Source organism: Panthera uncia, chromosome B4 (assembly GCF_023721935.1).
Source record: "Panthera uncia isolate 11264 chromosome B4, Puncia_PCG_1.0, whole genome shotgun sequence".
NCBI lineage: Eukaryota > Metazoa > Chordata > Mammalia > Carnivora > Felidae > Panthera > Panthera uncia.
In genome coordinates this window covers 133594523-133620537 of record NC_064809.1, presented here as the reverse complement: position 1 = coordinate 133620537, position 26015 = coordinate 133594523, and the positions used below count along the sequence as shown (strand labels likewise).

General features: G+C 61.7%; 1 long non-coding RNA gene across 1 annotated transcript; it reads right to left on the bottom strand.

The window, feature by feature from the left end:
* Positions 1-13472: 13472 nt before the first annotated feature.
* LOC125919704 (uncharacterized) lies at positions 13473-16129 on the bottom strand. The gene is made up of 2 exons (XR_007456872.1): positions 16046-16129; positions 13473-13573 (listed from the first exon to the last, which is right to left on the bottom strand). It is a non-coding gene; the product is annotated as an uncharacterized LOC125919704 (long non-coding RNA).
* Between the last annotated feature and the right edge of the window lie 9886 nt (positions 16130-26015).

Genomic DNA, 26015 nt, shown 5'->3' with positions numbered 1-26015 from the left:
TGTGGCCATCATCCACGTCCTTATCCACGTCCCCCGAGGGCCGGGGCTTTGCCTGCTTGTCTCCCATGCTGCCCAGCACCGAGATGGTCTCAGGTCACTGGGGGAATGAATTAATTAAAGAAATGTGAATTTGGCTAATAATCAGCCGTGGGGGGACAGGTGTCTCCTGCGTCCGAGGGCATCTGGGACCTGCCGCTCTGTACCCAGCTGGGCTCCAGCGGGGAGTGAGGCTGGGTTTCCACGGAAGGTGCGTCCCAGGTCCCAGGCCATCTGTTCCGCCAGCAGCTGGCATGCCTGTGCCCAGGTCTGACTGGGTCACTGGTCGAGTCCCAGAGCTGTTCCCCAGACCATTCCCTGGGCCCCTGGCTGTGCCCGGCTCTCATTCAGTCCTGGCCAGGCCACATCCCCACACCCCTCCCCTTTCTAGGGTCAGAGCGGGGGAGGGCCAGAGGTAAGCCTGCCCCCCGGCAGGGTGGCGGCGGGGCGGCGGGGGGAGGGCTGCCGTGGAGAGAGGTGTTCATAGCGGTTTAGAGGAAACTAACACATGGCTTGTTACGACCCGGCGTCCCTTGGCCCTTGGGTGGGCACAGGATATAGACCAACAACCCGACAAGTTCTTGCACCCTCACTGGAGCACCCCCGCCCCTACCCGGCCAGCCCCTTCCCGGCTGCCCACTTCCCCTTTTCACACCACACGGAAGAGAGCTGGCCCGGCAAGCTGCCACACCCCTGTGACAGTGGGCCTAAGGTCCCCGTAGGGCAGGGGCTGTGGGACAGACGCACTTCTGGGAGAGCCTGCTGGTGGCAGAGTGTGGGGAAGCTGCCCTCCTGGGAGCCCTTCGTTGGTCTCAGAGGGAGATTTTCTGGGGGGGCTGTGGATGGGTTCGGGCAGAGGGGAGGGGCCGGAGGAGGGGGTCCACGGGGTCATGTGGGGAGGTGACTGGGCTAGGGTCTCAGACACCAGGTTCGGGTTCTCTCAAAGCCCCGGCAGCTTCCGGCTCCGCAGCCAAGCTCCTAGCCCCTACCCACTGCCCGCCCCAGACCCTAGCCACGCAACAGGCTCCTCTCCACCCCTCAAAACCGTAAGGCTGTCTCCTCCAGGAAGCCTTCCTAAGCCTTCCCACTCCTCCCGAGAAGGGGTCATCTTTCTCTCGACTGCCTCCCTGACTCGACGGCACGCTGGGTGGGCCACCCTCGCGTCTGTCTCCCCCTACCCAGACGAGAGCATCCCGGGGGCGGTCCGATCCCCCCCCCCCCCACCTCCCAGCGCCCAGCGTGAGGTCAGCCTCAGGGTTGCTGCTCCCTGGGGTCTTTGCGGAAAGGGGGCGGCTGGAGGAGCCTCAGGGAAAGGGCAGCTGCCCGTCACCGGACATCTGACTCACTCATTTCAGCCAGCAAGAGAAAGTCCTCTCCTTTGCTGAGGCTCAGATGCTCCCCTTGAATGGGTCCCGCCCCTCTCCCAACCGTCGTAAGTGACCGTCAGGGCCTTTGGCTGCAAAAAGTGTTGTATAGGAGGCATGTTCGGGGAGTCTAAGAATGAGAAACGCAGAGCCCGGCCAGGAAGAGGCCTAGAGGCCAAGAACAGACTGGGGGGGGGGGGTGCGTAACACAACAGAAATGTACTCTCTGGAGACCGGAAGTCCCAAACCAAGTGTCGGCAGGGTCGCACTCCCTCCGAAGGCTCTAGGGGAGACTCCTCCCCGCTCTTCCCGCTTCTGGCTCTGCGTGGCAATCCTCGGTGCTCCCTGGCTTGTGGCCACATCCCTCCAGACCCTGCTTTCTTCCTTGTCGGTCTTTTCCACGGGGCCTTCTTGGAAGGACACCGGTCACCGGAGTAGGGCCCACCCTGCTCCAGGATGGACCTCCGTCTGAACCAATCACGCCTGCAGATAGCCTAGCTTCAAGTAACGTCACGCTCTGAGGTTCCAGGCAGACAAGGATCTGGGGGGACCCTTTCCAACCCAGGACAGGAGCTTAGCGAGTATTTGTGATTGATCCAGAGATGTGCTCCCCTCACTGGGTGGGCGCCCCGGCCCACCGCCGTCCCGAGACCCTGAAACGTGTCCCCAAGCCTGTCACTCCCCCCGAGGCCATCCTTCGAGGCACACTGTGTGTGCTGCTGCCCTCACTCAGGGCACCTCCAGCCGGTTTCTGGCCACAGAGCCACGGCAAACTGGTTCCCAGTGTTGGAGGCATCCGTGGGTCACGCACACAGCACGAGCCCACGGCATCAGGTTTGGGTGTTCCTTACGAGGGCCTGTAAGCCCGATGGGGCCTGGGCTGCCAGGGGACCAGAGCTAGTGGCCCAAAAGAGTCCCCTGGTGTCCAGCTCTAAGGGCCTCAGGCCTGGTGACCTCACTCCAGATAAAACTTTCAAGGGACCCAGCTACCCTCAGGCAAGACCAAATATCTCAGTGTGGCCACCAAGGCCCCACGGGTTCTTGCCCCGTTCTTGACCACCCAACACCCCTCCCTCTGGGCCACCCTGAAAGTCCTTCATTGTCTCAAATACATCCCGAGGTCCTGCCCCAGGACCTTTGCACAAGCTGTTCCGCAGCCTGAGAATGCTCTTTCTCCGCCCCCCCCCCCCATCCATGTGGTCAGTTGATTCTCCCCACCATTTAGGTCTCAGCTTGAACGTCCTTTGCTCGGGTCAAGCTCCCCACGCGTCAGCTTGCGACGGTACGTTATTGGTGATGACCGTTTGGTGTCCCCTCATCTCCCCCGGGACCGCAAACTCCACAAGGAGCTGGCTCACTGCTATATCCCCCTGACTAGCACTGCGCCTGCCGCGTGATCGGGGCTCCACGAGCGTTTGCTGAACACGCACGTGAGGGTCCCTGGCCTTGGCCGGCTGGGTTCTGGGCTCCAACTTGCCTCGCCGCTTCCTTGTACGTGACCTCAGGCAAACTGCTTTTTTGGGGGGCCTCCGTTTCTCCTACTGGCAGAATAGGGATCTGTCTGCCCTTCTGGAAAGATGGGGTGAGGCTCAAAATCATCTTATTTTACTCGTTCATTTACCCAATAGTCACGGGGCACCCACGACGTGCCAGGCACTCTTCCGGACAGTGGGGACACGGCGGAGAAACAAGACAGACAAACATTCCTGTCCTCGTGGAATTGACATCCCGGCAGAGGTGGCGGGGGGGGGGGGGGGGGCGGCCATGGCACCAGATGCCAGGCGATCGCAAGTGCCGTGAAAAGTAATGACAGCAGAGCGGGGGGTGGCCAAGGTGGCAGAGGGTGGCTGCGGTGAGCTGAGTGACCTGGGAGGCTCCCTGTGAAGGCGTCACCGGCCGCTTACCTGCAGGAGGCGCTGTTCCCAGCCTCCCAGAGCGGCTGGGCGCACAGCCGCCCGGGGACAGGTCCTGAAACTCACGGAGGCCCAGCCCCGCAGGGGCGGGCAGCTGGCCGTGGGCACACGAGGCTGGACTGTGCTCTGAGCTCTTGACGTGGAGAGCAATTTCCAGGCAAGTCTGTGCTGAAAGCGACTCCCCCGATACCCAGAAGTTTTGAATACCATACCCGGTGTCCAATTCTCAAATCAGATATTACTGGCTGTATCAGTTAGTTTCTGCTGTGTAACAAACCATCCCCAAATCTTTGTGGCTTAAAAATAACAACCGTTGGGGGCACCAGGGTGGCTCAGTAGGTGAGGCGTGTGACTCTTGATTTTGGCTCAGGTCGTGATCTCGTGATTCGTGAGTTCAAGCCCTGCAGAGGGCTCTGAGCCGACAGGGTTTGGGATTCTCTCTCTCTCTCTCTCTCCTTGTCTCTCTGCCCCTCCCCTGCTCATGCTCTCTCTCTCAAAATAAATAAAACTTAAAAAAAGGAAACAACTTAGCTCATGAGTCTGTGGGTTGGCTGAGAAGTGCTGGGTCTGGGTCAGCTCAGCTCATTCCTGCTGGGCTCCCTCACGCACCTGCCGCCAGCTGGCAGGTTGACTGCCGATAGAGAGATCTAGGGTGGCCTCGCTCACTTGACCGGTGGTCCGCAGGCACTTTCGTCCCGCAACATGGCCTCTCCAACAAACGAGCTGGGGCCAATTCACCTGCTGCTCTCAACATCCCAAGTACAACACAAGGGCAAACCCCAGTGCACGTGTGGTTTCCAAGCCTCTGTTTTCTCCGCCCTTGCTCGTGTCCCCTTGGCCAAAGCAAGTCCCAAGGGCAAGCCCAGCCTCGGTGAGGGAGGGACTACCCAGATCAACGGAAGAGGCAGGGAGAGAAGAGGTGGCCATTTTTGCAATCTAAGATCATTATCGTTTCTTTTTTTTTTTTTTTTTAATTTTTAAATGTTTATTTTTGAGAGAGAGAGAGAGAGAGAGAAAGAGGGAGGGGGAGAGAGCAGAAGCAGGGAGGGGCAGAGAAGGAGGGAGACACAGGATCTGAAGCGGGCTCCAGGCTCCAAGCTGTCATGGCAGAGCCCGACGCGGGGCTCGAACCCACGGACCGTGAGATCATGACCTGAGCCGGAGTTGGACGCTTAACCAACTGAACCACCCGGCACCCCAGATCATTATTATTTCTGGAAAATGAGGGTAGGGTTCGTTAGACGGGGTAGGGGAAGTGGGAGGTGAGCCATCTTCTCAAGCGGCCTTGGGCGTCCTGTCTCGGGTGGTTGGTGGCATTGGCGGTGGGGGGCACGCAAGCTCGCAACCCCCCCCCAGCCAAGGTGCCACTAAAACCCAGCCGATGTTGCTCAGTGAGGGGCGGTCTGACGAGGCCACAGACTGTGTGATTCCAGGTCTGTGACGTTCTGGAAAAGGCAAACCTACGGACGCACTGAAAAGACCAGTCAGGCCAGGGTGATGGGGGAGGAGGGATGAACAGGCAGAGCACAGAGGATTTGGGGGCAGCGAGACTTGTGGACACGGTAATGGTGGCCGCGTGTCGTTGTACGTTTGCATCCACGCAGGTGCAGCACCAAGAGCAAACCCTGCTGGGCTTCGGGTGACAACACGGATGACACATCGGGGGATGTGTCGATGTGGGTTTATCCGTGGTGACAGACGTCGCCCTCTGGTGCAGGGTATCGATAATGGGCGGGGCGGGGCGGGGCGGGGGCGGGGATATGTAGGAAACTCTGTACCTTCTGCTTCATTAGCTGTGAACCTAAAATGCTCTAAACACGACAATCTGTTCACAGACCCAGGCTACTCCACTCTGAGAGGGCGTCCAGCGTGAGGTGACGAGGGGGCGAGGGGCTGCCGGAGGCCAGCAGCGAGGAGGAGCTGGGGGTGGGGTCTCAGAGTGCCAGAGACTGGAGAGGGCCGCAGACCACCCAGACCCTTCACGGTGGGGAAACTGACAGCCGAGGGGAGGGAAGGAGCACTGTGCCACCTGCGTGGCCGCCTCCCTCTCCCTGATCCTGGGGGCGGGGGGGCGCCCCCGGCCTCTTGGGGCTGGGTCTCCCGTCTGCAGGGTGGGTCCGTTCGCTGTCCTTCCGTCCCGGGGTTGGGGGAAGGGTTCAGTGACTTGTGCAAAACACGTACAACCGTGTCCGGCGTGCAGGGTGTGCGTAGGTCCACTCTCGTTAACGTTATTGCTGGAGCCCAAGCCTCCCGCCTCCCTGAGCTGCTTCCTCGGCCGTGTGACAGCACCACACAGCAAGAGGCTTCGGGGTGGGGGGGACATCTGCCTCTCTCGGGAGCAAAGTCTCCCCGTTGAGGCTGCGGGTTGCCTGGCCCGTCGACGGAGTTTCCGTCTGCTGGTGCAGGGGTGCTGCGGGTCACAGGAGGTCCCCAGGAGATGCTGACGACTGCGTCCACGTGGGGGCCAGCCCCAGCTCGGCCGGGTGACCTCGGGGCGTCCCTTAGCCTCCCTGTGCCTCGATGGCCTCTGGAGAGCGGGCCTGGCTCTAGTCTGCACTCGAGGCTCCCTGACGCGGCGGCAGGAGGACCCCACCCGTGGCGGGTGGGAGAGGAGTCGGTTTTGTCCTTTTATTTTCATCACTGCTCCCCAAAAACCGGGGTCCGTTCCTTTGCGCCCTCATTCCGTGTGGAGCGAGTCCTGCAAGCTGCTGGGTCACAAGCGGATTCAGACCCGCTTCTGCTCCCGGAGAGTCCCCAGGTCCCCGTGCCGGGGCTGAGACCCGGGGAGCCGGGAGGGGCCCCGCACGAGCCAGCTCCACGTCTGGCCCCGTGCAGGTGGCTCCTCCCGAGGCTCAGTTTCCCATCTGGGTGACGGGCAGGGATCACGCATTTCTGTGGCACTCCCACCTCGTGCCAAGGCACGGGAATCAGGTGCAGAAGCACCAAGAGCCCCCGCAGGGGGTGGTCGGGGAAGGCTTAGCCAGGCATCAGAGCCTCGGGCTGGATCCAGAGGAAGACCCCGAGGTCCCTTCCTGCAGACCTGTGATCCACCGGGAAGGCTGGGTCTACACCCGCCGGGAGCCGTGTAGACGCCCAGCCGGCCCAGGCCTGGGGAGGGCGCCCCTGGGCACACCAGCTGCCTGAGCAAAGGCTTGAGACAGGAGCACTTCTGTCTTTACTCCATTTTCACAGACGTCATCCTTTTTAGGGTCCACCTGGGCCAAACTGCCGAATTTCTTTTTTTTTTTTTGTTAAGAGCGTCATTCTTTAAAAAAAAAAGAAGTTTATTTATTTATTCGAGAGACTCGTTCTTCCCACGTTCGCACACACATCGCAGGGTACTTAGCAGGAGAATCTCGTGGAATCTAAAGTTCCGCCTGCGACAGCTCAGCTCAGCTGGTTTAGGGGCCAGGGGCTTGCTTGGCTTCTCCTCTGTCCCCCTTCTGTCGCATTGCCTGGCAGGCGGTGAGGAGAGGCGGCCGTGAGCTGGGGCCGGGCCCCCTGAGCGATCTTTGGAGACACCCCCCACGAGCTCCGCAGCCTGCAGCCTCTGGGCCATACTCTGCCCTCTGCCCTGGCTTCTAGGACCCACCCGTCTTCTAATCCGGCCACCATCTGGCCCTGCGTCCCCCAGCACCTCCCGAGCAGGGCCGACTCGGTGTCGGCCGAAGGGGGTCCAGGCAGGAGCCGGAGAAGGATTCCAGAAGGCCCTAGAAGAGCGCCGGGTGCTGTCCAGGGGCCGCCAGCCCAGCCCGCTCCGCAGGGAACCCTCCCCACCAGCCGGGCCAGTGTCCCTGACCCAGCGGCTGGCCCCTCCAGGGGGCTGGGGCTGCCCCAGGCCTCACGCGCCTGGAGCACGCTGTCACTGCACAGCAGCGGGTGAGGAGTGTTCGAGAGCTCCCGTGACCCCACCGCCCTACCCTGCGTGGACGCCCTCAGGGACGCCTGTCTCCCGTCAGTGCCCCGGCCTGGGCTCCCTCCACCCCCACCCCCGCTCCCGCGCCCCGTGTGTTTCCTTCTCCGGGGTCGCCCCAGGCACTGCCGCCCTCTGGCTGAGTGGTCCCAGGCCTGCTCTTTAGCCTCGCGAAGTAGAGACAAAACTCTCTGCCTCACTTAGGATGGTGAGACACACAGACAGCCTAGAAAGAGGGTCCATCGGGGCCGGGCCTCCGTGGAGCGGACCCGCGCGGCTCACTTCGCCGTTTCTGCCCATGATTTGTGCCCACAATAACATCTGTGCCCAGATGCTTCCTTGCAAACGGCCCCCAGGGGCAGACGCCCGGCCCGGGGGCAGCAAACTGTGGCTTTGCCCCGGTCAGCGGTGCCGGGAGCCATTGAGCATTTGGGATCCTCTGGGTGAAGAGCCGTCATCTGTTGTCTCTGGAGGCAGGAAGTCCAAGGTCAAGGTGTCTGCAGGGCCGGCTTCTTCTGAGTCTCTCTCTTTGGCTTCCAGACGGCCATCCTCTCCCTGGGCGGGTCTGCGTCCTAAACCCTTTTCATAAAGACATAAGTCGTATTGGATTAAGGCCTCCTTAATGACCTCATTTAACTTAACGACCTCTTTGAAGACCCTGCCTCCAAATACAGTCACGTTCTGAGGTCCGAGGGCTTAGGACTCAAGGGCTTAGGACTTAGGTCCAAGGGCTCCACACAGGAAGGGTAGGTTCACAATCAAGCTGGTAACACGCTGACTGCTCGTAATTCTGGAATTTATGGAGCCCCCGTCACGAGTCTCAGGACCACTACCCCGGGAACCCCTGTGAGAACGGCCACCCCCCTCGGGGAGCCCGGGGGGCTCGGTCAGTTAAGTGTCCGAGTCTTGATTTTGGCTCAGGGCGTGACCCCAGGGTCCTGGGATTGAGCTGACAGCACAGAGCCTGCTTGGGATTCTCTCTCTTCCTCTCTCTTGCCCCTCCCCCACCCACGTGTGTGCGTCACGCTCTGTCTCTCAAAGTAAATAAGTAAACTTCAAAAAAAAAAAAGCCAAAACAGAATGCCCCTTCCCAGCACCACCAAGAGCGCTGCCTCATACAGGGAAACCAAGGCTGGGAGAGACCCTGACTCTCCCTCGGCCACACAGCCAGCCAGGTGCCGAGACAGCCCTGGGACCCAGGCCTGGCGCATTCCGGAGCCTGTTGGCCTTCCGCCGTGCCACGACGGCTTCCTAAAGTGGTCCGGGAAAGTTCCGGACTCCCCGGAAGCTGCCTGCAGGGGCCACGACGCGGTCAGTCGCCTTACGTCAGGTTGACTGGCCAGCTGCCCAGTCCAGGAGCCCGCTCAGGGACAGAGAACTGACGCCTAGTGATCTTGCAGCCACAGCGACCGGCCCGCAGCCCCGGTCCGCTCACCGCTGGTCGAATCCTGGGTGACACGAGGCACGGTCGCTGCCCTGGAGGAACACACACGCTCTGCCGGAGGGCGGCTGGCCACTCATCTGAGCCAAGAGCCGGGCCGCCCTCCCCTCTGATTTGGGGCCTGCGTGGGGCTGACCTTTCCCCACGTCCCGAGCCCCCAGCTGTCCCGGAACTGAGCCACGACGGAGCTTGGAGGGGTTTCTGGTGGGGCGCAAATCTGGCCGCCACATGTTCTCGCCTGCCTGCATCCGAGCGAGTGGCTCCAACCTGTCACCTCGTCACGCAGAAGCGCCCCTGGAGGCCACTGGGCCCGGCTCTGAAGGCCTCACCCCCGGGGTCCCCGGTGTAGACAGCGTGCCCGGACAGCCCGCAGGGCGGGGACCTAGAGCGGCAAGCCCGTCTGTCTCTGTCCCCGTTGGCACTGTGTTGCCAAATGACATGTGACTGGCCGGGCCTGCTGTGTCGGAGCTCGGGGTGCCCCCCAGGCTGCGGGGTGGCGATCGTCCTGGGGGAGGAGCCATGATTTTGTGCCCCTTTCACGGGCTGCTGCTCCTTTGTGGTTCTCAGCTAATCGGCATCAGGGGCCCCACCTGACAGATGGAGAAACTCAGTCAGGGTCAAATTATGGCGCGCAGCCGGGGGGCGGGGAGGGGCAGGAATTTCCCATCACACTCAGGGCTCTGTCACTTGTGTACCTGGGTGGCCCTGGCCTCATCCCAGGGACGCTTTTCCCAAAAAGGAAAGAGCTTCCCCGGTTCTGCTCTGTGCTCCCCGAACATTCGCTCCTACCCAACCCCCCAAGGGTTCGTGTCCCTTCCTGCCCCCCAGCCTTGGCCTGAGCTGTCCTACTCCCTGAAATGCCTTCCCCGCACCCCCACTCCACCCCGACCCCCCCAACTGCGGGTGAGGACTCGTGGCCAGAGAGCTGGACGCACGGTCCCCAGGCCCAGACTCACATCTCCCGAATTCCTTGCCGGCTGCGAGCCCCAGGCGGACCACTTGGCTTCTCTCAGCCTCCCCGCCTCAGTTTTTGCATCCACAGAACAGGAATAGACGCGGGGCCTTCTAAGAGCTATGAGAGGGTCAGGGAGAGGTGACATGAGAAGTTCTTTTCAAAACAGGAAAAGCGTTTAAGTGTGTCATCACCAGCCTGCCCCAGGCCCCTTGCACACACCCCCGTGCAGCTCATGGGGGTGTAGATGAGGTCTCTCCCCTTCAGTCAGCCTTGCAGAGCCCAGTGGTCAGGCCGGGGAGCCATGGCTTGGGGTGGGAGGGACCTAACTCTTGCCCCCCTCCTCCTCTTCTTCCTCTTCCTTTGTCTTCATCACCACCGCCATCATCAACAGGATGAGCCGGGCTTAGCTCTGTGGCCACTAGAGCGCTTAGCATCAACTGCGCTGTGGCCCCCTGGGGAGCAGGCAGGTGGCCCAGGCGGCGCCCAGTGTCCCAGGCCCCGCTCGGCCCGAGTCCAGCTTCGGCAAAGAAATCTCGCTAAGCCGCTTTATCCAGGATCTCTCTGTTCCTCAGCCTCCGCCCTCGGTATCGAAGTCCTCGGCCCCTAGGAAGAATTCCGTGGGGCCGTTTAGCAGGAATCCCCCTCTCCCTGGTGTCTAATCAAGCTCCTCTTAGTAATTTTCCATCGGGTGACCCCCCCCGCTCTGCTCCACGGCTATAAATCTCCAGCTGTCTTTGCTGTGTTTGGAATGGAGTTCAATCTCTTGACCCTTACAGCAATAATAGTCTTGAATAAAGTCTTCCTTGCTGTTTGCAACAAGCATCTGGTGCAACGTTTCTCTTTAACCCAAGCCCCCCCCCCCCCCCCCCCCCCCCCCCCCCCCCGGCCTCCGGCAGCCCAGCCATCTCCCCGGCAAAGCTGCCCATCCCTGAAATCTTACTCTGACCCGGTCTGCAGCAAGCTTTGGCGTTCAGGGCCCTGACTTCACCTCTTGGCTCCCCGCCCAGGGGGCTCTCCCTGCCCCTTCAACCACATCTGTCGAATGGGTAGAGAAGAGAGAAGAAACCACACCCACAGCACAGGAGGCAGCTCCCCGAGCGGAACAGGTGCTCGCTCGGCAAACAGGTATCTCTTTGTCCGCCTCAGGCGCCTGTTTATAAGATGCCTTAAATCTGCCAGCAAAGAAAGACTCCACGCTGCTGGAATGTTCTGGCTTCCAAGGGGGAAAACAGAATCCCAGGTGGTAAGGGAGCAGCGACTCTCAGAAACGGTGACATCTGCCCGGCTGTGCTTCCCCATTTATCTCTCTATTTCGGTGCTCAAAAGGACAGGCAGGTGGCCGGCCGCAGAGCCGACATCGAATGGAAGGACCGGGAAGGTATTGGACGGTCTGGGCTCGGCCCCGGCGGGGTGTGCGTCCTCAGCAAGATTGGCTTGGCCTTTTGTCCCCCTTCCCCCCCACCCCCAACTGAAAGAGCGGGGCAGGGAGTCTGTGAAATGTTTTAGACGTTTGTCCGGAGTTTTCATCTTCTTACCCTCAGGCAGGCAGCCTTCTTGGAACTGGCTGGAAGGTGGACCCACTCACCGGAGGGCCTTGCGGGCAACCTGCGGTCTTTACCTTGGCTCACCTAGAGGGAAGGGCCTGGGGGCAGTGGGACTTTGCAAAGGTGACGGCCTGAGCTCTCCCGGGGGACAGACAAGCGTGAGTGGTGTGTTTCTTCCTGCAGGGTCACGGGACGACCATCGATGCAGGCACTGGGCCAGGTGCATGGATTCCTTTCCTTTTATGCCTGCTTCGAAAGTCACCTCCTCTGTGAAGCCTTCCTTGCATCCACCCCCGTCCCCAGGCCGGCTCAGGGCCCCCTCGACGGAGCCCTGATCTTGCTGCCTTGCACTGGCTGCTGGCGTAGCTCCCTCTTAGGGGCAGATGTGTCTGAACAGAGAGGCGGCAACAGTCCGTCTGAATAAATGATGGCATGACAGCCCTTCCCCCCTCCGGCAGGCCGCTTCCTGCCCCACACGCGGTGACGGCAGAGACCCAACCGCGAGGCACTTTTATGCCCACAAGGGCCGGCTCGGACCCGGCAACTGACAGCTAATTACAAGAACGCTATTAATACACCAGTAATAAAAATAACCAGCACACCACTGCCACCAGCCGTCACTGAGCCCTACGATGAGCCAGGTGTGTTTTCCAGCGTTTTCTGCTGAGGGCTCGTGACAGCCGTGGGAGGTGGGTATTCTTATCCTAATTTCTCAGACGGGTAACCAGAGACTCAGAGAACTGACTCCTTTGATGAGCGAGGGCGGCCCTGGAGAGGGGTTCCGGGCGGGGGGGGGGGGGGGGCGGGAGGGGGCGTGCGGGTGAGTGGGGCCATGTGGCTGGTGTCCCGGGGTCCGTTGTGACAGAGCACCACGGCCGGGGCAAGGGGAGGGGGCCCCAAACAACGGGAAGCTATGCTCTCACGGTTCTAGAAGCTGGAAGTCTGAGGCCAAGGTGTGGGCAGGCTGCTTCCCTCTGAGGCTGAGCGGGAGAATCTGCCCGGGCTTCTCGCCCTTTCTGGGGGGGGGGGGGGGGGGGGGTGTTTGCTGGCAACGTGGGGAGTTCCCTGGTGTGTGGACACATCACCCGGATCTCTGCCTCTGGCTTCACGTGACCTCCCTGTGAATGAGTCTGGGTCCAAATTTCCCCTTCATAAGGACATCGGTCCTCTCGGGTTAGGGCGGACTCCAGAATGACCTTATGGTCCCGTCATTAATTCTATGTGCAACAATCGTATTTCCAAACAAAGTACCACATTCTGAGGCGTTAGAACTTCAACCTGTGGGTTCTGGAGGTCGAATTCAACCCGTAACGGTGACTCCAGGTGGGGCTCCGGGAAACGGGGCCAAGCACGGAATCAGTGAGGTCAGGCTGAGTGCCAGGTGGGCGCTGGGGACAGGCCAGCTGCGGGACGGGGGACAATGGGGACACTGTGGACACCAGCGGCCGGTCAGGGAAGGGTCGCCTGGGTTCCCCATCAGGGCAAGTGGCCCCACCCCCACCCCCACCCCCACCTGGAGTCACCGTTAAACCCGGAGGGGGCCCTGGTGCCTCCCTCAGCCTTCAGATCTGAACCCCCACCGCCTCAAGAACTCTTAAACCTGTTCACGCCTCGCAAAGCAGCAAGTACGCATGCAATGTAGCAGATGACAGCGAACCCCTCGGGGGGAAAAGCCTAGAAGGCAGGTAGGAAGTGTCAGGAGGGGAGGGTGCCTCGGGGAGGGCACGTGTGTCAGCCAAGGCAGGAAGGAAGGAGGAGCCCGGGGTGGGCGGAGGTATTGGGGGACAGCAGAACTAGCCGGTAAGCGGGACCAGCCCGTGCAAAGGCCCTGAGGCAGGCGTGTGCGAGACACGTCCCGGGAGCAGCAAGGAGGACAGTGGAGTAGAGGAAAGGGACACATGAGAAAGGCACAGGAAAGGAGGTCTTGGAGGTGTGTGGGTTGCCTCATGTAATGCAGCCTCTGGCCCAGGCTGGTTCCCCTTGATCCCTCCATGCGATGGTGAGAGAAGCCTCAACCTCTGAATCCCAACCCCTGAGTCACACCCAGGCCCCCAGGCCTTTCCTGGCTGCACAATAAGCCTGGGCTCCCAAATCGGCAAAAGCAAACAGTGCTGGGTGGTCACGACTGAAAGTCACTTTCTGTAACAGTGTATCCCGCAACCCCGGGAGGGGGGAGGAGCCGGGGGGGGGGGGGGGGGGGAACAAAAAAAAAAAACCAAGAAATAATGAAACAAAGACCACGGACTCACTAGGAAGAGAAACCCTACTTGCAAAGACCGCAGAAGAGATCACAATATTTCCAAATCTTCCCGTGGCTTTGGTTTAATTGCCGCAAAGCACCACTTTCTTCCTGATGCTTTAATCAACCAATTTAGATGTATTGCCGTGCTTGACGTAGGCTTGATTTCTGATAAATGGAACAAAAATATTAAAAACACTGGCACAGTGGGGAGCAGCAGGCGAGCTGCCTCACATTTCTGCAAAATGTCCCCGAGCGTTCAGCAAAGCTTTGCTAAGGGCCTACTGTGTGCCAGGGCCCCCCCCCCCCCCCCCCCCAGGGCCGCCCGGGGGGGCGCCAGGCGACCGGGGGCCCCCCCCCCCCCCCCCCCCCCCTCCAGAACTTGGGCGTATTTGTAACAACATGACAAAGGAGCAAAAGTGCCCAGATGGGCAGGGAGGTGCTTCTGCAAAAACAGACCCGGGAAGGAACGAGCCCCGCCTCGGGCTCTGTGCTGTTAGCACAGCCTGCTTGGAATTCTCTCTTTCTCTCTCTGTCTCTCTCTGCCTCTGTCTGTCTCTCTATCTCTTTCTGTGTTTCTCAAAAATAAAATCAATACACATTTAAAGGGAGAGAGAGAGAGAGAGAGTATTGCAGAGAAGGGAGGCTACGAGCCTGCCTCGGTTCTGGCTGGGATGGGGCCGTGGTGAGCCTGAGCACCCGGGAGCGAAGGGGTCCCCCGGGCTGCTGGCCGCGAGCAGACTGGGAAGCAGAGGGGCATTTGAGCCCCGAATATCTCGACTGCGTGAGTCTCTGGTCCTCAAATGACCCAAAAGCCTCTGTGACTGCACTGAGGTTTATTTTATTTTATTTTTTAAGGTTACTTTAATGTTTATTTATATTTGAGCGAGAGAGAGAGCGCGCGCGCGCACAAGCGGGGGAGGGGCAGAGACAGAGGGAGACACAGAATCCGAAGCGGGCTCCGGGCCCGACTCGGGGCTCGAACTCACAAACCGTGAGGTCGTGACCTGAGCCGAAGCCGGATGCTTAGCCCACCGAGCCCCCCAGGCGCCCTGCACCGAGGCTTAGAAAGCCGGTTCTCCCGACGGCCGCTGGGCCTTCTGGACAAGCCAGCCTGTGGCCGGCTCATGTCTCCAATCAGCGTGTGGCCCCACTGGCTGCCGTGAGTTCTCCGCGAGGGCATGGGTGAGAACGCACTGCGCCCAGGTCAGGTGCTCTCTGCGTGCCGAGAGGCACCCTTAGGAGCCCTGTGGCCACCACTGAGTGGCCCCGGAGGGTTCTCAAGAGGGGCTGGGAGGTCAGGCGCCGGTGAGCACCGGCTACCTGCCGGGAGGCACAGGGAGTGCAGGGGAGGGGCGGGGCCGCCCCAGCTCACCACAAATGGGAATTTAGCCGCAACCGGAGGGTCCCTCGTTAGGCCCCTGAGGCCAGACTCGGGGCCGGGAGGGGACCCCACCAGGCCCTGCCCACGGTCTAAACCTCTCCGTGCTCAGCTCATGCGTCTCCGTGTTGACAGAGGTGCCTCAGGGTCCCTGAGACCCGGAATGCAGGCCCAGGTAGGCATAAGCCCCGCCCCCAGCCTGATGGGCAGGACAGGGAGCCACAACTGCGTGACCTCAGGAGGCGGACAGGGACCGAGGGCCCTGAACAGAGCCAGAGGTCTGCATGTTTCCCCCTCCAGCAAGGAAGCCACAGGAGAACCACAGCCCCCCGGGTCCCTGCCACCAACCCCACCCCGCTGCCACCTGCCTCGTATCCTCCAGTAAACCCGCAAGGTGCACCCATCGTGGGGAGTTCTCGCCTACCCTCCGGGAGCCTCAGGCTCCGCCTCTGTGAGACCGGGCGAATTTGGCCAGTGAATCGCTCGCCCAGAGCCCAGCGGCACGGGAAGCATTTTCTTGCTCCGGTCACGGCCTTGCCTCGTCCTCTCTGGCTCCTGAGATGAGCCCGCGGGCCTCCGGCCACATCTGGGGATCAGATCCACCCCGTCCACGTTCGCCCGGCCTGTGGTCGTGGCTTTACGTCCGACCCCCCGCCCAGCTCTGGGGGCCAGGACGGGGGTCTGCAGGGCCACCGTCATCCCGTCCCGTCCCGTCTCCCCTCCCGTGCCTGTTGGGCAGTGGAAACATGGAGGGGCGCCCGGGAGCAGCCTGGCAGATGCACATCGGATTTTAGCCAACAGTCTACACAGCCTGCCCCTACTGGCCCCGGGTCCGGATAAACCCCAGCGTCATGAAACCCCCGAGGAGACATCAGCCCACGTATGTGTGAGTCACTGTTTCGATCCCCCTTAAGAGCAGAGGACCAGCTAACACTTGGTAGCCCCTAGAAACGGGGAGCTCTCTACCCGACGGGACCGTCTCTCTCAGCTCCACTGGTTGGGGTTACTCTTCCCAATCGGCCCACACGGTCTCCCTGCCGGCCCCAGCCCTGCCCCTCGGGGACACAGAGAGTGGCCATGACCTCTCCCGGCCAGCCGGGCCCTGCGGAGCTCATCTGTGTGCCAGTCTCTGCACCCCGCCCCTCCCACGAGGACGCACGAGACCCACACCGGGCACCTGCTAGGTGCTTTGGAGGCGCAGGGTAGGGAGGGGCCGTGGACCAGCTCCCCAGGCTGAAGCAAGGGTGCCATTTCCTCACCTGGGAGGCGGAGGTGGCTCGCCAAAGGTGACTCACCGATGACAGGCAGAGCCAGGGCTCAAGCACCTTCCCGGTACTCCGGGCGGCACAGCGGCCAAGCGTGGGCTCGGCACTTTTGGAGTCGGAAACTCCCCCCTTCCTTTGGCTCCTCTCCTCTTCCGAACAGCTGGCAGGGCTCAGCCGCGCGCCCAAACATGCCGGGAGCAGCTGTCCCCTCCGCGGGTGGCAGGGTCCTTTGGCCCCGGCTGCACACAGAGCTGGGAGGGGCGACGGCGGGTTCTCAGCTCCCCGGGCTATTCTTAGCTCCGGGGGCCCACAGGCAAGGTCACCCTGCTGTCCCGAGAGAGAAGTGACTCAGATTTGGACAGGCTGACAGAGGGCCTGGTCCACGGGCTGCCCTGATCCGGAAGGCAAGGGGACAGGCCAGAGTGGGCAGCCGGGGTGGGGGGACCCGGCCCAGGGGGGCAGCTAGGTGGGGGAGGGCCACAGCCCCGAGGCAGGTAAGCGATGCCGTGGTGAGATCCTCGCCACTCGCCCGCAGGTGCCCAGGGTCCACGGATGCGTGCCGGGGCACCCAGGACAGTGCCTGGCACCTGCAAAAGCTCCATCAGTACCTGTGGAACGTATTGATTAATTAATCCCCGAAGGAGCCCCAGTCTCATTTTTGGGACGCAGGCAGTCGCTTTAGGAAGGGTTGTTGGAGCCAGTCGTCTCCAGGGCACTGTTTACGTGTCAGCTCCTGCAGAAATCACTGGCATTCTAGAAGAGGCAGCACAGAGGCAATGACCCGGGAGCCTGAAAGAAACCTGTCGTGGAGAAAACCGCAGACCTTCGGTGTGTCCTCGGTGGCTGGCTATGAGACACCGGGTGCAAGAAGGCTGTGTGTCCACGGGTGTTGGGGGGCCAGGGGAGGGCTTGGGGCAGGCAGGAGGCAGGATTGGGGTTGTGCTTTGGCGGGATCCCCTTGGCTGCCATGTGGAAAGGGCACAGGGGGGACTGGGGCAGCTGGGGAGGGGGGGGGGGCGGCGGCTGAGGCCAAATCCAGCACGAGTTGATGGGGTCTGAAGTCTCAAGACCCCCCGACAGCTGGGAGAGGGAGGGAGTAGCTGCCAGGGGAAGAGAGGGACCTAACTGCGCGGTGGGATTAATCACGGCACCTTTAAGGACTTCCCACATCATCATCTGCCAAGGGAAGAGCAGCTTGTTTGGGGTGCGGGGAGAATTAATTAAGGTTGGGGACGCCTGGGAGAGCTGCCGATGAAAGGTGTGCGGCAAGTGCTTATTAATAAAATATCGGGGCCACGTTGCAGACTCGCTTCACCCAGGCCGGTTACAACCACAGACAACAGCTTCTTGAACGAAGGCCACCTCGGGGCTGGGCCCTGCGCTGCGACGCTAAGGACGCAGAGCGGGGTCGGACCCAGGCCGGCCCTCGGGAAGCCCCCGGCCGCGACAGGGTCACGGGCAGGGCACCCACACGGACTGGCCTCTGCACGCATGGCAACCATCCAATCCTTCTCTGACCGCCAGGCCCCATGCTCTCGGCCAAGGGTGTTCTGGGATCGTCGGCCCTGCGGACTCCACCTGTGGGGAGGTACCCCAGAGTCCCCCCACGCCGTGCTTGATGACTCTGTTTCCCCCCTTCCTCTCCCAGCGTGCTCATCCCCAAGCTGGTTCTGGTGTGCCCTTGTGGGTGGAAGACAGAGAAAGACCGAGCTACGGGCACCGGCGACCTGCGGGGGTAGAGGGTGCGGTTAGCCAAGCAGGGTCCCCGCCGCGTGCCGGGCTTTACACGAAGGCATTCCCAACATGGCCTCAGCTGGCCGTTTATCACAGGGGCCCTGAAAGATAGGAACTGCTGTCCCCATCTCAGAGGTGAAGAAACCGAGGCTCAGAGAGGGAAAGAGACTTATCCGAGGGCCTGCTGCGAGACGAGGCGGACCCAGGAGCCGTGCTCCACGGCTGGTTTGTAATTTTCACATTAAAAGACATCAAGGCCACGGGAGGGTTTAACGTGCCGGATGACCCTGGGCGGGTCACCGGACACTTCTGAGCCTCAGTTTGCTCATCTGCGGTGGGGCTTCCTGGTGCCAATCCTGGAAGGCTGCTCTCGTGGGCCATGGTTTGGGGTCCTATCTTTGCAGGTGCGTCCCTGGCCAGGACACTCCCACAGGGCTCTGAAAGGAGAAGGCAGCCGATGCTGTCTTCGCTCTGGGTTCCGGCGCCGGGCATTGTGCTCTGGGGAGACCTCAGCGCGAGGCCTGAACAGAACCGACCGCAGGGAGCCTGGCCCCGCCATGGTCTAGTCCCTGTGGGCAGGACGGACACAAAGGCACCCCCAGGGCACCAGAGTGAGGCCGCACTCTCTCTGACCCAGAGAGGGGTATTGGCGTAAACGGTTCTGAGCTTGGAATTCTAACACAGGGTAGACAGGCCTCTATTTACCTGCTGTGTGACCCTGGGCAAGGCACTTAACCTCTCTGATCCCCCCCTTATCCTCAACTGAAATGGGGCAAAACTAACAGAGCCTCCCTTATGGGGGGCTGGGGATGCTCATGAGGGAGTATTTGCAGAGTCTGGGCTTGGCATGGGGTATACGAATCGGGTTCCAGAAGCTGGACTTTCCCCTCCTTCTACAGGAGCCGGGGGTGGGCTGGCCCTGCTCAGCCAGAAGAGCCCTGGGACACGGCCTGTGGGGCGTCCTAGCCTGTGACCCCCCTCTTAGTCTCCTCACCCCAGCCGCACCCCTCAGGCTCCTGAGCAGCCCTCCGGAGGGTCCGACTCATGGTGGATGCTGACCCGTGAATAAGTTGTGCCGGGACATTGACCGGACAGGCAGGGGCTACCGGGCCAGGGTCACGGGCTCCGCCCAGCTGTCCGGGCCGGGACCCGCTCCCCACAGCCAAGAGTCTCACCGGAACGGAATTCAGACAGATGCCTTGAACCCACCACCAAAGGCTCCACTTTCCCCGGGCCTCCCCGGAAACACGAGATCTTGCAAGGACACGTGGCTCTGGGAGGCTAAGTCAAACAACTGACAATATTTGGAGAGGCCAAAGTCAGAGAAGCCTGGAGTTCCGATCCAGGTCGCGGGGGGCCTGTGGAACCCTAGAACCCTAGACAACCTGCCTCCCAACCCCTCCCAACCTGCCTGGGTTAAACCCGCGAGAAGCGGCACCCGGCTGAGCCCCCAGAGCCCCACGCCGTCTGAGCCGGAGGGCCCTGAAGGCCAGGACATGCTCCCGTTCCAGGGCTCTCTACTCTGTTCCTCGCGGCAAGGAGAGCACGGGGCCAGGGCAGGGGATGGACAGACCCAGGTTCAAATCCCAGCTTGATCACTTCTTAGCTGTGTGATCCTGGGCTAGTCCCTTAACCTCTCTGGGCCTGTTTTGTCAGCTGTAAACAGGAATGTGCAGAAGCAACTTCTGGGATGGTAGTGACGATTTCGGGGGCGCATCCAAGTGATGCCGTGGGGCACAGAGCACCCACTGAGTGCATATGCTTACGGAGCCGGTACCCTGTGCCCACCCAGGAAGCGGGGAGAGGGAAGGTGCACTTCCCCCCCCCGAGAAGCTGTCCACTGAACTCGAGAGAAAAGGTAGATCGTCATCCCAGACAGATTAGGCGGCCGGGGTCATGCCGCTGCAGGGTGGAGACCCCTATTTGGGCCTCAGCTGCCTCGCCCTACCTCTCCAGACCGTTCCATAGAGCAAAGCCCTCGCCCCAGTCTCCCAAGGCGGAGCTTCTGAGGAGGGGCCGCCGGGGCAGTGAGGCCCTCGGATCTCTGCCCCTGGCCTGCCTCTCACCGGCAGCGTGACCTCGGGCCTGTCCCGGGACCTCGCCGGGCCCCCTCCTGCGGCCCTGAGACGAGGGTGGCCCCCCGCCCCTACACCCCGCGTCTCCTCTGGGCGCAAGTGCCGATGGACGGCCCCGAGCTGAAGAGGTTCCGAACGTGCCAATGACCCGGATCATCACTGTTGTTGTGATTATTCCGGGGCCTGCCCGCGGGGAGGGCCGGGCTGCGTGCAAATTAGGCCTCGGCTCAGGGTGCTCGGCTCAACCCACCAATTTGCATTGTATTAATCTCCGTCATCCGTGCCCCGGGTTGGAGGTGCTGGTGAGACACGGGAGCCCCGGAGCCACGGGCCGCAGCAGAGTCCAAACCCGGACGGACACGGGAACGGAGGTCCTATCAGTCAGACGCGTGCCGGGGTCGGGGGACAGACCGGCCGGGCATCCGAGGCCTGGCTGGAGGTCTCTCACTGTCCCCAGCGCAGCCTCTCTGCCTCCCGTGTGGGCCTGCGCGGTGCCTCCTGAGAGCTGCCCCCCCCCCCCTCCTCCCGCCTCCGGAGGTGAACTTGCCCGCGGCCACCAGCTGGCTCTCAGGGGGCCAGGGTTCACGGCCAGGGCCCTGCTTCCCCAGCTCCTGCCGCTCCCGAGAACTGGAGTCACGGTGTGACCCTCCCGAGTCCCTCACCTGCGGGACTGTCGTAGTGACTGAGGACATCGGTCGGCTCCAATCCCACAGGCTTGCCGGGACTTAATACCCACGGTGCCCGAGGAAACCACAGAAGGGCCGCAGGCAGAGGGGTGGGCTAGGTCAGGGCTGGGCTGCACAAAGACCACCCCGGGGGTCTGCAGCGGGAGGGATGGGCTGTAAGCATCCTCGCCCCATAAAAATTAAGTAAGTAATTGGCACCGAGTCGTGGCTGAGTGTATTGGTTTTTCTATTAGCGCTTAATAAATGCAGCGCCCGTTTATTACCTCAGAGCTCTGCAGGTCAGAAGGCCAGGTGGGCTCAGCGAGTCCTCTGCTTGGGGTCTCACAAGGCAGAAATCGAGGCGTCAGCCCAGGGGTGCCTGGGGGGGCTCAGTCAGTTAGGCGTCTGACTCTTGGTTTCAGCTCAGGTCATGATCTCCTGGTTCGCGAGATCGAGCCCCATATCGGGCAGCCTGCTTGGGATTCTCTTTTTCCTTCTCTCTCTGCCCCTCCTGCCCCCCTCTCTCTCAAAATACACTTTAATGTTTTATTTATTTTTGAGAGAGAGACAGAGTGCGAGCGGGGGAGGGACAGAGAGAGAGGGAGACACAGCAGAATCCGAAGCGGGCTCCAGGCTCCGAGCTGTCGGCACAGAGCCCGACGCAGGGCTCGAACTCACAAACCACGGGATCGTGACCGGAGCCGAAGTCGGACGCTTAACCGACGGAGCCACCCAGGCGCCCCAATAACTAAACTTTAAAGAAAAAAAAAAAAAGAAATCAAGGTATCAGCTCAGACGGGCCCTCGAGAGGAAGTTCTGGGAGACTTTTTTCCGGGGCTCCTTCAGGATTGGCGGATGCGGTTCTTGGTGGCCCAGGACGGAGATCCTTTTCCTTTGGTTGGGTTGGGGGCTGCTCTCACCTCCTTTCCCTAAGACCCACCCCCCCATCTCAGCATGAGCCCCCCTCATGTGGGCCCTCCGCCCACTGGCATCTCCGACTTCCTCTTCTGACAGCAGCTTTGGAAAGGCTCCTGCGATCAGCTCAGGCACAGGATCAGCTCCTTGAGGTCAACTGATCAGTAACCTCCACTGTATCTAGAAAACCCCTTTGGGCACGTAATGTCATGTCAGTGTAACGCCAGGGTGGGGGGGTAGGTGGTGGTGGGAACATTTTAGAAATGGGCCTGCCACGTGCACTTTGGATGCAGACAGAAACCCGGTCTCTTCTCGGCTCTGAGTGGCCCTGCCGGGCTTCCTGCCAGGGCCAGAATAGAAGCTGTGTTCACACCTTGCGGCCAGGAGGCAGGCAGGCGGGAGCAGGGAGGAGCGGGAGACTCCGCGGAGGCCCCTGGTGAGTTTATGGCCCCACTCACGGCCTGCAGGACCCAGCACATGCTGGTGTCGCCGTGGCCCGTCTGGCCCACGGAACAGCCTTTCTGGACCCGGCGATCCGCGACCAGCTCACCGCATCTGGTCTCCCAGATCCTCAGAATGGCAGTCGGCCACGGCAGTGGCTTTCACACCGTGAGCACCTACTATGTGCCTGGCTCTGAGCAGGTCAAGACTCACCACGTCTTCCGGGTGAGCAAACAGGCCGAGAGCCTGGCCCAGGCCGCCGGGTGCAAGCTCGGGGCCCCGGTCCCCCATCGCTGGGCCATCCCACCGACCCCATGGCCCTGCCACCACAGGGAAGCTATAGCTTTTCTGCAACACGTGACTGCTGTGGCCAGTTGGGAGAGCGTAAGCAGCGAGGTCCCAGGGTGGCCGTGACCTAACTGGCCTCCTGCGTCAGAGGGGGCGGGGCTGGGAGGCCCAGAGGCCTGGCTGCTGGCCAGCTCCTCCCACTCTCCCGGGGCTCATGTCCTCCGTGAACGAGGCGGGTGGACGTGACGCCCTCCAGGGCCCTTCAAAGTGCTTTATCTAGAGGTGGGCAGCCTCTTTGGACTGAGAAGGAAACAGCCAGCAAGAGGTGAGTGGCCTGCCCACCACCCCTATCCTCCCCACAGGGGGGACCGAGTGGCCAGATGGCCCAGAATACAAGCCCCGAGCCAGGCCAGTGGTTCAAATCCAGGCTTGGCCACATCCTCCATGGGTGACTCTGGGGGGTGAGGTTTCCAGTGTCTCTGAGCCCCGGGGCCTTGTCTTGAACTGGGGGAACAGGGACTCGGGGTCAGAACCCTAAGATCTTGAAGAGGGAGGAGGGACTTGAGAGTCGGCTCAGGTGGTTCAGAGGCCGGGGGTGGGGGGGAGAGCAGCTGGGGGTGCGCACGCTGGCACCCCTCCCCCTGCCCAGCCCAGGGGCTCGGCCTCCGCGGGCCTCGCTCCCTCCCAAAGGGGGCTTCCCTCACGGACCTCTGCTGAACGCCTCGTGCCCCCAACTTCTAATTAAACGGCCGTGATTCTGATGTGGCAGGTGATCTTGTCGGGAGGCCTGGCTTTAAATTTAGCTCCCTCCCCAGCCAGCCCTTTGAAAAGGCTGCTCTTCACGGGGAGAGAGAGCGTGAGTCATCTCCAGTCCTCCCGCCTGCCCGCCCCGGTGAGCAGCAGCGTTTGCGGGGGAACAGGCCTCCCGAAGGCAGAGAAATAGTAAATAGGGTTGGTATTAAAGGGGACGGTGGATGTGGAGCTCGACACACAGTAGGCTCAGAAACGGGGGTGACATTTCCCACGGCGGTCTGTGTCATTGCCTGCACACACACACCCCCCTCCCCACCTGTCTCCACCCCCCAGCCGGGCCCCCAGAGGAGACACGAGTATCTGTGGCCTGGGTGCACGGACACCAGGGTCCGGGCTCGGCTCACCCGGCCCCCAGAGGCCCTCGGAGCCCCCCCTCCGCCTCTGCCTGCTGCAGGTACACTGCCGGCTGGTTGGAGCTCCGAAGCCTGAGGATGCTTCCCACCCCCACCCCCGCCCCCAGAGATACCTTCTTGTGCCCCAGCCCCTCGAACCTGGGGATCTTCCCTGATCTGGCAAGAAGGAAAAAAAAAAAAAAAAAGGAGCCTTGAAGATATAATTAAGGAAGGGCCCTGAGACGGGGGATTACCCTGGATTACCGGAGGACCCCAAGTGCGATCACAGGGGACCTTCCGAGGGGGCCCTCTGGTGCGCCCGGAGGAGCCGGCCACGTGAGGAGGAGCACAGACAGATGAGCAGGTGCTGGCCTTGAAGGGAGTGACACGGCCACGAGCCCAGGCTGCTGGCAGCCACCGGGAGCTGAAGCAGAGTCTCGCGGGGAGGCAGCCCTGTGGACGCCCAGGGACGCTGATTTTGGGCTTTCTGGCCCCCAGAACTACAAGGGAATAAATATGTGTCGTTCTGAGCCACCAAGTCTGGGGTCCCCGTTACGGCAGCCGTCGGAAACCAGTACACGGCAGTTGGGAGAAGTGAACGGACTTGCCCTCTATCACGCGGCTGGTGAACAGCCAAGCCGAGACTCAAGCCCAAGTCTGACCGGTGCCAAAGCCCATGCTTTCTCCTGCCCACTGGGGACTTCCTGGAAGAACAGAAGGGACACTGATGCAGATCAAGTTCCAGCTAAGTGCCAGGTGCTCACTTCTTTTATGACACAGTCGCTCATTTAATTCTACGTTGACACTTTGAGGTGGATAAAATCACCCCATTTTGCAGACGAGGAAACGGAGGCTCAGGGAGGCAACCTGGCTTTGTCCCAGGTCGGGGAAGGAGAAGGTGCAGGTCCTGGAGCCCAGGGGGTAGTGGAGGCTTGAGGAGTCCACCCAGGGGCCGGCTTGGGAAACCCCAGCCCCTAGCGGCCTCGATGTGGCTGGAGCTCAGGGCGCCCAGCTGCGGGGGAGGCTGGGAAGGCGGGCTGGGCCCTGGATGCCAGGATGGGATTGTGCTCCAGCGGGTAGAAAACCGGGGCTAATGGAGGTTTAACATCCTGAGTCATCACCCGACTGGACTGTGAGCCTCCCTAGGGCACTGAGCTGGTCCCAGCTCCGCGAGTCGCACACCAGACACGGGACAGGCCCAGAGCCCCACTCGGTGACCTCATGGGGGAGGGGGGGTCTGAATAACGAGGCTTTGCGACCCCCTGAAGGCCCCACACATCCACAGATCCCTCACCCCGGGAGACACGCACACACGCACACACACACATGCACACAGCCCACTCTATAAGGTCTCAGTGAACCCCAGGACACAGCCTCTGCCCACAGAGGACAGTCCCCTCTCAACCTGAACACCCATGAGCACTCCGGCCTGTTCCGCAACCTGTCTTGTGCATGGGATGATGCACAACGTGGGATGATCACGCCCCCCACCCACTACCCGGAGGGTCTGCGGGTGCAGGCAAAGGGCATCACACGTGCCCTGTCTCATTTATCCCCGCAATATGCCATGAGGGAGGTGCTGCCGTGACCTCTTTAGGGAAGAAAACCGTCTCAGGTGGAAAGCCCGTGATTGGAAGGCAGGGGGATCTGGGCTGGAGCCCCGGTTCTGCCTCTTGCCGGCTGTGTGGCTCGGGGCAGGTGCCCTAACCTCTCTGAGCCCCAGCCGCCTCACCTGTAACACGGGGAGGACGCCACGCGGTGCGGTGGTGTACGAAGGGCTCAGCCTAGTTTCTGGTGAAGTTCAATCACCTATAAACGTGAAGATCCAAAGATAGGAGAGACCCGGGGAGTTTGCACTGGGCGGGGGGCACTGACTTGCCCTCCACGGCTCTCAGGCTTACTCTCCCTCCCCAGATGAGCAACTGATAGCCATCCTCATCACCACGCCTCCTGTGGGGGCCCTGTGATGTCCCCCCACGGTCCCGACCACTGGAGGTCACTGGGCCCCGCACAGAAGAATGTGGGGAACCGGCTTACTGAGGTTGGCTCCCTGGCTCAAGTCCACCACACGGCACAGCCGCGTCCTGCAGGTGAAGGGCGAAATGGGGGGCCAATAGGAAACAGGGGCTGTTGGGGAGGACCGGTAGAGAGAAGGACCGGCACAGGGGAGGGGAGCCCCAGCGGAGGTCAGGGGGTCAGGGAAGTCGGTCTTTTCCCGCTGGAAACCGAGCTGAGCATCTTGTCTGATGTGAACGACTCCCTCCCCGAGCCCGAGCCTGCCCTTGACCACCTGGTGCAAGGAGGGCCTGGCCAGAAGGAATGTCTCCCTGGACGGAGAAGGGTCTGGGGAGACAAGGCCCGGCCCCGGGCGGGGCGGGGAGGGGGGGTGCTCCTGTGGCAGGAAGGCCACCAGGACTGGGTCCTCGGGGCAGAAGGGACGGGGCGCACCTGGATGGCGGTCGGGGAGTGTGGGGGGCTGGGAAGACGGGAATCCGAGCCCCCGGTGGGAGAGAAGCAGAGGGAAAAGGAAGGAGGGAGCGCGGAGGAAAAAGGGGAGGGAAAAGTGGCAAAGAAGGAAGGAGGAAGGAGAGAAAGAGGGATGGAAGAAGGAGCGAGCCGCCCAGGGAAGGGAGAAGGAGACTGGGAAAGAAACCGAGAGGAGGAGGAGGAGGAGGAGGAGGAGGAGGAGGAGGAGGAGGGG